This window comes from Oncorhynchus keta, chromosome 33 (genome assembly GCF_023373465.1).
Source record: "Oncorhynchus keta strain PuntledgeMale-10-30-2019 chromosome 33, Oket_V2, whole genome shotgun sequence".
Classification (NCBI taxonomy): Eukaryota; Metazoa; Chordata; class Actinopteri; order Salmoniformes; family Salmonidae; genus Oncorhynchus; species Oncorhynchus keta.
Genome location: NC_068453.1, coordinates 5,386,341 through 5,399,000, shown reverse-complemented (window position 1 = coordinate 5,399,000; position 12,660 = coordinate 5,386,341).

The following is a 12,660-nucleotide window of genomic DNA, read 5'->3' as shown; positions in this document are numbered from 1 at the left end:
CAAATAGCAGAATAGGCTCCTGTGTGATTGGGCGATCCCCCTTTGTGTTTCCTCACTTGTCACAGAGATATAGACGTGTGTCGTGGATCAACCTGTGGTATCTATGTGAATAAATGACAAGGACTCAATTTCTTGTCTTGTCTGGTCTCTCTTTATTGACAGACGTTCAACAGAAAATATTATGAATAGGAACATAGAACATATTCACAGGTTTAGGTTCATATGAAACCGTACAGTTGTCCGGACCATATAGCTGCTTCACTTCACTTCTTTATTACAACCAGCGAAGCGTTGCAGATAGGGCAGTGGTAGACTGTGTCCAGACACTCATTCTTGAAGAAAGGGTAAATGCAGCAGCCCACCAGGCATCTAGCGAATGACAGAGATGCGCGTTATTACTTTCATAATTACAACTGGGTACCACAGAAATGAGAAAATAATCATATCAACACTATCAGTGGAGTCGGCAGTGGAATATGAGGAGCAGAATGAATGGTTTCTGGAGTCTGAATCCAACATGGTTGTGATGAACAATGTAATCAAAGAGACATACAGTCAAAAAAGCGGTTGTGAGAGTGTGAGAGGACTATGTGTGCTTCAGAGATAAATAAGTGTTATCTAGGTAACTTCCCACTACAATCACCCTTCCTATCAAGCTGACTACTCTTGTGCACATCACCGTTCAGGCGCTTCATATCAGACTCGTCCACGACACCACCAACGTGACTGGGTACAGAGCGAGGATGGAGTTGAAAAGAATGTGAATGAGAAATAGAACAAAACCAAGGAGAAAACAACAAGAAACAACAAGGGAGGCAGGCTTGTCATATTGGGTTGCAGCCGACACCGAAAGGTTCGGAAGAAGGCTACACCAGGTGAAGCCCACAATATCTAGATTTCTATACGAGTGCCCCTTGGACCACATGAGGAACTGTATAATGGTTAAGCTCGAGAGCGCGTGTCACTGAGCGCTCCTCTCCCGTCACATCCCAGTATTTACAAACAGCTTCCTCAGTAAACCGTCTCATGATTTAGTACCAGAAGTCATACCCACGGCAAAAGAAGTAAAGAAAGTGATGCTGTGGAAACATTATCTCGGTGCAGCAAACTATGCCCAGTCAGTCACTCTCACTCCCAGTTCTCACCAAACCCCTCGGATAACCGAAGCAGACCTCTTATCCTCTCCTCCCTAGTAACCCGCCATCTACACCAGGAGCCCACCAAATCGACTAACACAATTGCCGCTTGGTACAACTGCCTCCTGAAGAATAGGACCCTGACAGATCACGAGAAGGAAAACCTGGACCGTTTCAACGTGAGATCCGTCATCCACAACAGAGTTTATGTTTTTTATTTAATTGTACCTTTATTTAACTAGGCAAGTCAGTTAAGAACAAATTCTTATGTTCAATGATGGCCTAGGAACAGTGGGTTAACCTCTTCAGACTCTAGGGGCAGTATTTCATTTTTGGATAAAAAGACGTGCCCGTTTTAAGCGCAATATTTTGTCATGAAAAGATGCTTGACTATGCATGGAATTGACAGCTTTGGAAAGAAAACACTCTGACGTTTCCAGAACTGCAAAGATTTTCACTGTGAGTGCCCTAGAACAAAAGCTTCAAGCAAAACCAAGATGTTTCTGCAACCAGGAAATGAACAGGATTTCTGATGCTACGTTTTGCATTATCTCCTTATTTGGCTGAGAATGCGACAGGAATGAGCCTACCCTTTCTATCGTTTCCCCAAGGGGTCTGGAGCATTGTGACGTATTTGCAGGCATATCATTGGAAGATTGACCATAATAGACTACATTTGCCAAGTGTCCGCACGGTGTCCTGCGTGGAAATTGGTGCGCAAAACTCAGCTGCTGGTATTTTTCCATGGGATTCTGAGAAAAAACATGCTTCCACGAACGGCATATCAATGAAGAGATATTTGACAAAACACCTTGAGGATTGATTCAAACAACGTTTGCCATGTTTCGGTCGATATTATGGAGTTAATTCGGAAAAAAGTTCGACGTTTAGGTGACTGAATTTTCGGTTCGTTTTGGTAGCCAAATGTGTAGTAACAAAACGGAGCGATTTGTCCTACACAAAGAATCTTTCAGGAAAAACTGGACATCTGCTATGTAACTGAGAGTCTCCTCATTGAAACATCTGAAGTTCTTCAAAGGTAAATTATTTTATTTGATTCCTTTGCTGGTTTTTGTGAATATGTTGCGTGCTAAATACTACGCTAAATACTAAGCTAGCCATCAACACTCTTACACAAATGATTGATTTTCTATGGTTCAAAAGCATATTTTGAAACTCTGAGATGACAGTGTTGTTAAGAAAAGGCTAAGCTTGAGAGCAGGCATATTTATTTCATTACATTTGTGATTTTTAGAAATCGTGGTAATGAGCTTGAGGCTGTAGTCACGATACCAGATCCGGGATGGCTCGGCGCAAGAGGTTAACTACCTGTTCAGGGGCAGAACGACAGATTTGTACCTTGTCAGCTTGGGGGTTTGAACTTGCAACCTTCCGGTTACTAGTCCAATGCTCTAACCACTAGGCTACCCTGCCGCCCCAATGTAATGATAGGACCCAAGGACAGTCCCTTCACCAGACCCATGTACGTGGAGTTGACGCACTACCACCATCTCGACGCCCTATTAGCCATGACGCGTGCTGTGTCTACCCGACAGTGAAAAGCTTGTATGACTATCCTGTGAGACACGTGCAATTTGCAGCAGTGCAGCGAGTCGTCCACGCATCATGATCAGCTGTCAATTGCAGGGGAGAGAAGACAAGAGTAAGGGAAAGAAAAGACAAGCCAAGAGACATCATGACAAGAGAAGCCTAAAAGTAAAGAAGATGATCGTCATCACAGTACATCCACCAGTGGAAGGAAATGTTTGACCTGGACCTTGGACCCATAGGCACGTTCAGTGAGCCTTCATGCTGTTACATGGCAAACAGCCATCGTTGGAAACAAGCAACCCCACAAGATCGACTTGACCGCGATCTAGCAACAGCTGAGCCTCATCTCTTGAATCATGACACCGTGCCTGTACAGCATGTACTATGACAATGAAAATGAATACATAATAAATAACTGAACAGTCTATTGAACACGGCGGTGTCTCCCATTTTATTGAGTATGTGTATCTATCCCTACGTCTGTCTCTCCGTCATTACTATGAAAGGCATCCCGTGTTTCTTAACCCTCTGTTGTTGGGTCATTTTAACCCGAAGTGAAATGTTGCCTTTATTCATGTCCCCGTTTAAGCTGTACGAAACAAGAGATTATAATATTGTCATGGTTACATGTCCGTACATGTCCGGACTGGTCTTGTCCAAGGCGCTGAAGCCTTGACTGTGCATTTCACTGCTGAACAGGTTCTAGAACAGATGTTTTGTGTCCAGCAAGACTACTCTGATTCAGAAGAGGAAGTGGAGGATGTGTCAGAAGATGAAGATGGGGAGAAATACAACCGAGAGCATGATGTATCATCTTCAGAAGAAGAAATCCCTCAAGCTGAAAGCGAGACTTTCCTGTCAAAAAATTGCCAAATCAAATGATCCTCAGTGGCATATCAGAAACAGGGAAGGATGGCAGAATATAAGGTCATGGAGATGACCCAAGGACCGATAACGTTTCCCATGCCCATGACATGGCCTCAACATTCTACCTGTTCATCACACCGGCAATAGAAAAAGAATCATCCTGGACATGACAAATCTGGAGGGATTTCGAAAATATGGAGACTCTGGCCTGGTTTAGAGCTTATCTGTCGGAAAGATATCAGTTTGTCTCTGTGAATGGTTTGTCCTCTGACAAATGAACTGTAAATTTTGGTGATCATCAAGGTTCCGTTTTAGGACCACTATTGTTTTCACTATATATTTTACTATATATTCCCCTCTTGGGGATGTCATTCGAAAAAATAATGTTAACCTTCACTGCTATGCGGATGACACACAGCTGTACATTTCAATGAAATATGGTGAAGCCCCAGAATTGCCCTCGTAAGAAGCCTGTGTTTCAGACATAAGAAAGTGGATGGCTGCAAACATTCTACTTTTAAACGGACAAAACAGAGATGCTTGTTTTTAGGTCCCAAGAAACAAAGAGATCTTCTGTTGAATCTGACAACTAATCTTGATGGTTGTACAGTCGTCTCAAATACAACTGTGCAGGACCTCAGCGTTACTCTGGACCCTAATCTCTCTTTTGATGAACATATCAAGACTGTTTCAAGGACAGCTTTTTTCCATCTACGTAACATTGCAAAAATCAGAAACTTTCTGTCCAAAAATGATGCAGAAAAATGTATCCATGCTTTTGTTACTTCTAGGTTAGACTACTGGAAAGCACTAAATAAACTTCAGTTAGTGTGAAATACGGCTGCTAGAACCCTGACTAGAAACCAAAAATTTGATCTTATTACTCCTGTGCTAGCCTCCCTACAAACTTCTTATGGTATAGGGGACGCGTGCGTCCCACTCTGCCAAAAGCCAGGGAAAATGCAGCGCGGCAAATTCAAATAAATTATATAAAAATCTAACTTTCATTAAATCACACATGTAAGATACTCAATTAAAGCTACACCCGTTGTGAATCCAGCCAACATGTCAGTTTTAAAAAGGCTTTTCGGCAAAAGCATAATAAGCTATTATCTGATGATAGCACAACAGTAAACAAAGAGTTTAGCATATTTCAACCCTGCAGGCACTACACAAAACGCAGAAATAAAATATAAAACATGCCTTACCTTGGACAAGATTCTTTTGTTGGCACTCCAATATGTCCCATAAACATCACAATTGGTACTTTTGTTTGTTTAATTCCGTCCATATATATCCAAAATGTCAATTTATTTGGAGCATTTGATCCAGAAAAAACAGCTTCCAAAATGTGCTACATATTATAATACTTCAAAAGTTGCCTATAAACTTTGCCAAAATATTTCAAACTACTTTTGTAATACAACTTTTAAATGTTAATAATCGATCAAATTGAAGAGAGGTCTATCTGTGTTCAATACAGGAACACAACAAACCAAGCTACTTTTCAAGTCTTGCGCAACTCTCAACAGTGTTACGCAGTTCCTAGATGGCCTACTTCTTCTTTGCACAAAGGAATAACCTCAAACAACTTCCAAAGACTGGTGACATCCAGTGGAAGCGGTAGGAACTGAAAACAAGTTCCTAAGAAATATCATTTCCCAATGAGACCTCAGTGAACAGAAAGAGACCTAAAAAGAAAAAAATCTGAACGGTTAGTCCTCTGGGTTTTGCCTGCTAGAAACTTCAGTGTTTTCTATCCAAATCTACTAATAATATGCAAATCTTATATTCTTGGCATGAGTAGCAGGAAGTTGAAATGGGGCACGCTATTTATCCAAAAGTGAAAATGCTGCCCCCTATATCTTAAGAAGTTATTAAGACAAGGGCTGATTTCAAGGTTTTACTGCTAACCTACAAAGCATTACATGGGCTTGTAGCGGTATTTATTAGAGAGGGGTAAAGAAAGATTTTGTTCGGGCGCCAGGCAGGTATTAACCATGCCGAAAGGAAAAGAGTAGAATAGAGAGAGTACCACTACCAGACCCACACACATCAGCAGAAGAGACTGCCTAGAGTGTAGCCTGTTTACCAGATAGCCAGTGGGTAACCCCAACAAGAATACCTCATACAGTAATAATAATACTAATAATGGCAGAGCAATTTAACAGCAACTTCATACAAGAAAGAACCCAGTCATCAACAGAGGATTTGCAATAATATGTATTACCGTCCAGTGGAGGAGTGCAGAGGGTATGAATGTGGGGGGGTGTTCATAGACACAACAAAGGCCTTAAAAATGTTCACAATCTTCTCGGCCACATGTCATTAGTACACCTCAATACAGTTCACATAAAAATGCATAACCTGCAAGCAACCTCCCTTTTAACTAAAATGTCCACCCAAATAGTTCTGGCAGGGCAATAATAGTCCAGCTCTAATGAACTTCAATGGGAAGTGCATTGGAAAAATAGAGAGTCTGTTGCAGGGTAAAGCACTGGAACGATAGAGGGAAGAGAAAAACAGAAAGAGAACAAGAGGGATCTTAGCTGTAGTCTTCAGGCGTGCAGGTGTACTGTCTGACTGTCCGATGGTTTGTTGGTTTGTATGTTAATGCTTCGCAACAATGTTGCCATGCGATCCATAACGAGTGCGGTCCCAAACGAAAACAACCACGACCTAGAGCAATTACACCGATGATTGAGTTAAATACTTTATAGACTACACACGCTGAAAACAAACAAAATTTCTGCAGCACAGCCCAATCAAACTGTTGCGCCACCCAAGAGCTCCTCCTCCCCAAAGAGCTAAATGAGCTCTCTTTTATTTCCTCCTTCCTTACTGCTCATGCTCTCCTAAAGTGGCAGTGCACGGTGAAGGCTCCGTGCAGATTTCGCCACAGGCTTGCTCCTACCTATCTTTCTGATTTGGTCCTGTCGTACATACCTACACCTACGCTACAGTCACAAGATGCAGGTATCATAATTGTCCCTAGAATGTCTAAGCAAACAGCTGGAGGCAGGGCTTTCTCCTATAGAGCTCCATTTTTATGGAATGGCATGCCTACCAATGTGAGAGACGTAGACTCGGTCTCAACCTTTAAGTCTTTACTGAAGACTCATCACTTCAGTGGGTCATATGATTGAGTGTAGTCTGGCCCAGGAGAGTGAAGGTGAACGGAAAGGCTCTAGAGCAACGAACCGCCCTTGCTGTCATTGCCTGGCCGGTTCCCCTCTCTCCAATGGGATTCTCTGCCTCTAACCCTATTACAGGGGCTGAGTCACTGGCTTACTGGTGCGTCATTTGAGTGGGTTGAGTCACTGACGTGATCTTCCTGTCTGGGTTGGCGCCCCCCCTTTGGTTGTGCCGTGGCGGAGAACTTTCTGGGCTATACTCGGCCTTGTCTCAGGGTTGGTAAGTTGGTGGTTGAAGATATCCCTCTAGTGGTGTGGGAGCTGTGCTTTGGCAAAGTGGGTGGGGTTATATCCTTCCTGTTTGGCCCTGTCCGGGGGTATCATCGGATGGGGCCACAGTGTCTCCTGACCCCTCCTGTCTCAGCCTCCAGTATTTATGCTGCAGTAGTTTGTGTCGGGGTGCTAGGGTCAGTTTGTTATATCTGGAGTACTCCTCCTGTCTTATCCCGTGTCCTGTGTGAATTTAAGTATGCTCTCTCTTTTTTTCTCTCTCTCGGACCTGAGCCCTAGGACCATGCCTCAGGACTACCTGGCATGATGACTCCTTGCTGTCCCCAGTCCACCTGGCCGTGCTGCTGCTCCAGTTTCAACTGTTCTGCCTGCGGCTATGGAACCCTGACCTGTACACCGGACGTGCTACCTGTCCCAGACCTGCTGTTTTTAACTCTCTAGAGACATCAGGAGCGGTAGAGATACTCCTAATGATCGGCTATGAAAAGCCAACTGACATTTACTCCTGAGGTGCTGACTTGCTGCACCCTCGACAACTGCTGTGATTATTATTATTTGACCATGCTGGTCATTTATGAACATTTGAACATCTGACTGCGAGATTGAGGGCAGGGAACAGTTCAAGTAGATTTCGGTTAGCAAATTCCTTTGGTTCTGGTAATGACGCATTTCCATCTTGATCTCATGTGGACAGAATGACGTAAGTAAAATCTATAATTAATGTCAAGGTAAAGACCACTGGAAGAATGAATGTCCTGTTATTGGTAAAAAGGTATTTCCTGAGGGCTGTCGTAACCGGCCGTGACCGGGAGGTCCGTGGGGAGACGCACAATTGGCCTAGCGTCGTCCGGGTTACGGAGGGCTTGGCCGGTAGGGATGTCCTTGTCTCATCGGGCACCAGCGACTCCTGTGGCAGGCCGGGCGCAGTGCGCGCCAACCAAGGTTGCCAGGTGCACAGTGTTTCCTCCGACACATTGGTGCGGCTGGCTTCCGGGTTGGATGCGCGCTGTGTTAAGAAGCAGTGCGGCTTGGTTGGGTTGTGTATCGGAGGACGCATGACTTTCAACCTTCGTCTCTCCTGAGCCCATACGGGAGTTGTAGCGATGAGACAAGATAGTAGCTACTAAAAAACAATTGGATACCATGAAATTGGGAAGAAAAAGGGGTAAAACATTTTTTTAAAGAAGGTATTCCGCATGCACTGTGACTCGTGCTATGAGCCGTGCTGACACTACGGTCAAAACTGAATTTACACAACACATAACCGAACAGTTAGATTATCCATTAAATTACTTACCTTTGCCTATGACCTGTAGTGATCTTATGATGGAGCAGTCCGCTGATCCTACCTTAAGGTTTATTTGATCAAGTACTTCTGGTTGAGGTAAGGAGTGCTGCCCAGGGTTACAACGTTCAAGATCACTTGTTGATGAGGAAATGGACGCCTCACAGCAAAAGTTGTGGGTGATGCTTCTGTTCAGATCGCGTTCCTTCTAAGCTTTGATCTAGTTTTGAAAACACCTCATGACGTTTCTGATCACTTAGGGGTTAGTGAAACCTATGATCGAATTGTTTGTCATTTTTATTGGCCTCATTTGAAGACATTTCAGCTTACATCATCATGTAGCACATACATGTTAACTGTGATGTGTCAGGCCAGAAGATCATGCAGCCTATCCCCTACGCAACATTACCACTAAATTTGTTGTGAATGCTGCTCACCGTTCATTTAAACTTTTGGAATACCTCAGTTGATTCAGAGCCATCAGGGCTCCAACTTCACTTCACACATATTTTTACAAGTCTTGTGAATATCGTGTTTAAAACATAATCAGGCCAGTGCTTATCATGTGCAGAGTCAAGTTGCCCTTGAGCGATTATCACTGTCACTGTTAGGTGCGTACTGCATTGAATTAAAACGTGACTGGTTTCAGTCCTAATGACCTTGTTTTTGGTCATACTGTACATGGTACTCTTGCTGTATAAAAGGAGGATTGGAAGGTGGTGGAGCCTCCCCCAAATTTGTTGTCATACGTTAGTGTTTCTGACACCGGTTGTATGTAGCTTGTGAAATGGCTAAAGAAAAACTAGCTTCCTCTCAGGTGAGGATGAAAAGGTTGTTTGACCGACGAGCTGAGCTGCAACAATTTAGTCCAGGGGACCAGGTTCTGGCCCTGCTGCCCATTGTCGGTTCTCCTTTTCAGGCCAAATTCAGCGGCCCATGCACTGTGGTTCCCCAATGGTCTGATCTGAACTATCTAATTGCTACCCCTGAGCGGAGAAAGGCGAATCATCTCTGCCATATCAATTTGTTGAAGCCCTATTATGCTCGTTTGCCTTCTGAATTGGCTAAATCAGAACTATGTGCTAAAACTAATGTGTTTAGTCCTGTTTTTTGGGGGTGGAATTAGTTGATCTGAGGTCAGTCACTTCACCTTCACATGCATGCAGTGTGTTGAACAGGGTGCGCCGGGCCCTGATGGTGGTATTTTGCAGGGTAGGTTGAATTCAGAGTCCCTTGCAAACTTGGAGAGTTTGTTGGGTCACCTGTCCGATTGTCAAGCAGAGTTAACTGATTTGATCACTGATTTTCAGTCTTGTTTTGCTGACACATAGATATGGTAGGAAATATCCAAAGAAAAACCAACAAGAATAATTGTTTTTTTTGAGAGCCCATGCTCCTACAATGGAAAGCATAGGGGCATATCCAATTCCAGCTCCCATATTGCAATTCCTATGACTTCCACTAGGTGTCAAATCTTTGTTCAAGGCTTCAGGCTTGTAACATATGAGTTTTAGTTCAATGACACATTTACATTACATTTAAGTCATTTAGCAGACGCTCTTATCCAGAGCGACTTACAAATTGGCAAAGACCTTTCTCACGTCGGCCTCAGAGAGCGAGATCCTCTTCAACATTTTGGATATTTTGGACACCAGTTTGGACACCAGTTTGGATATCCATGTTTGCGTGTGCGATGAAGAGGACGCGCAGGTGCTAATATTTCCTATTTATAATACTTATTTTTGTATGAAATATTATAGTTTAATTACATTTTAGAGTACTCGAGGACTAAATAGAAACATATTTTGACTTGTTGTAAAAAACGTTTAGGTGTAGATTTTCGGATTGCTTTCTCTGCATGTTAAACGAGTGGATTACTCAAATCGATGGCGTCAACTAAATCGACTTTTTGGGATATGAAGAAGGATTTTTATCTAACAACATGACACGACATGTTATAGCTGGGACCCTTTGGATGACAAATCAGAGGAAGGTTTTCAAAAAGTTCATATTTAATTGCTATTTGTGAAATTCTGAAACCTGTGACGTTGGAAAAATTTGTTGATGTGGGGCGCCGTCCTCAAACAATCGCATGGAATGCTTTTGCAGTAAAGCCTACTGTAAATCGGACAGTGCAGTTAGAGTAACAAGAATTTAAGCTTTCAACCAATATAAGACTCTTGTATGCACCTAAATGTTTAATATCCATAATTTTAAAGATTATTTATTGGAATTGTGAGCCCTTCAGTTTCAGTGGAAGTTGTCCCTCTAGCGGGACGCCTAGCCTTAAGAAGTTTTAAGTACATGCTGGTTAATGATATCGCTGTACCATCCTTCTCCAGTTGGGCCTCCCCGTGTCTCTTGGTGAGCAAGGCAGATGGTTATCTTAGATTTTGCACTGACTACCGGAAGGTTAGTGTGACAAAACCGGACAGTTACACACTCCCACGGATGGAAGATTGTGTTTACCAGGTTGGTGCTGCCCGGTTTTTCAGCTAGTTTGATTTGCTGAAGGGTTACTGGCAGGTGCCGTTGTCATCAAGAGATCGTGAAATATCTGCTTTTATTATTCCTTTAGGTATTGTCTCCTATACGGTCAGGAGTTTAGGCCTACGCAACCCTCCCGCTACGTTTCAGCGTCTTATGAATAGGGTGATATCTGGCCTTGAAGGCTGTGCTGTTTATCTAGATGATGTGGTTGTTTTATAGTGACGCTTGGGAGCGCTACCTGGTGCAGATACGGACTCTGTTTGAATGTTTGGCTGAGGCCTGTCTCACTGTGAACTGAGCCAAATGTGAGTTTTCCCAGGCAACAGTGACCTACCTCGGCAGAGTGGTCGGGCAGGGTCATGTTCTCCCGGTGTGGGCTAAAGTGGCCGCTATCGATTAGTTTCTATGGCCCACCACCAAGGAGCTGCAACGCTTTCTAGGTATGTTTGGGTATTATCGGGGGTTTTGTTTCAACTTCTCCACGGTTGTAGCACCTCTGACTGATCTGTTGAAGAAGAGGGCTGATTTAATCTGGTCTTCCTGCTGTCAGAGTGCTTTTGAAAATGTGAAACTGCTCCTTAGCTCTGACCCTGTGTTGGCTGCCCCATGATTGGAACTGCCTTTAGGCAGGGGCAGGTGCCGTGTTACTTCAAGCAGATGGGGGTGTTGAACATCCTGTTAGTTATTTCTCCCGAAGGTTTAACAGCTATCAGTTGAATTATTCAGTAGGGGAGAAGGAGGTCCTTGCAGCATTTTGAGGTATATGTGTGGTCCCTATTGTGGTTTACACTGACCCCCTTACTTTACTGCACACCATGCTTTGCCCAAATCGCAGGATTATGCGTTGTTGTTTGATCCTGCACTCGTTCCATTGGATGTACGACATGTATAAAGTGTGGATAATGTGGTGGCTGATGGCCTTTCCTGTGCACCGATTTAGTCGATCTTCGGACGCCTTTGCTGTTTTTTTATTTTTTCGGTTGGTGGTCTGTACAGGGTTTATTTGGTCCTTCCTGTTGCTCTGGCTTCTGCTCTCCTGTTGCTTGGTCTCCATTTATTTCTCTTAAATTGTTGCTTCCAGGTACCGTGGTTGCTGAGGTTGGATGGGGTCAGGTGATTTGGTTGCGTTGGTATCATCGGCATCCGGTTTGCCTCTTACCTTTATGGTTTGTATAGTATTTTGTGTCTGAACCTTTATTAGTTATGGTTTTTGATCAGTTGTATTGGCATATTTGTGTGGTTGTGGGTTTTGTTTTCAGTTCTTTGTTAGTTCCTGATTTTCATAGGAGGGAGTGTTAGACCACCTCGGTTTCCCTGCCTCCTTCTCTGTGTTTGTGTTTACGTTTGCAGATTGGGGACAGGTGGAGCTGATTGGGTCGTTAAGTTGACAAGTAGCACCTGGTTTTGGGATCAACTAGTTTATAAAAGGTCCTGGTGCCCAGTCTTGCCTCTTCCTCTCTCTCTCCACAAGCACCATTTTGTTTTCTGATCTGGTTGATTGTTTTTGATTAGGTGTACCTTTAACTCTTAAACACACTTTACCTTCATCCATGCATTTCCATCACATCCCTCACATGCCTTTTTTCACACTTCACAAGTTAGTTTTCTTGTTCAAATCTAGGCTAAGCACTATGCCTCCCTCAACAGTCATATGTTGAACAACATCCCTTATTGTACAAGTAATATCCATAATATCCCTGACTCAGATATGATACTCCCTATCGCTTTGATAACACTGTTAGCGAAAACCCTTGCCGTAAACTTAGGCCTAACATTTTCCAGCCTCTCCCTGATCCATTTGTTTTATAATATTTAACAATCCTGTGGACAATGATTCTGGAACTACCTGTGCCCGTTCCATGTACACATACAGGTGCTAAAATATCCACAAATCGATGATAAAACT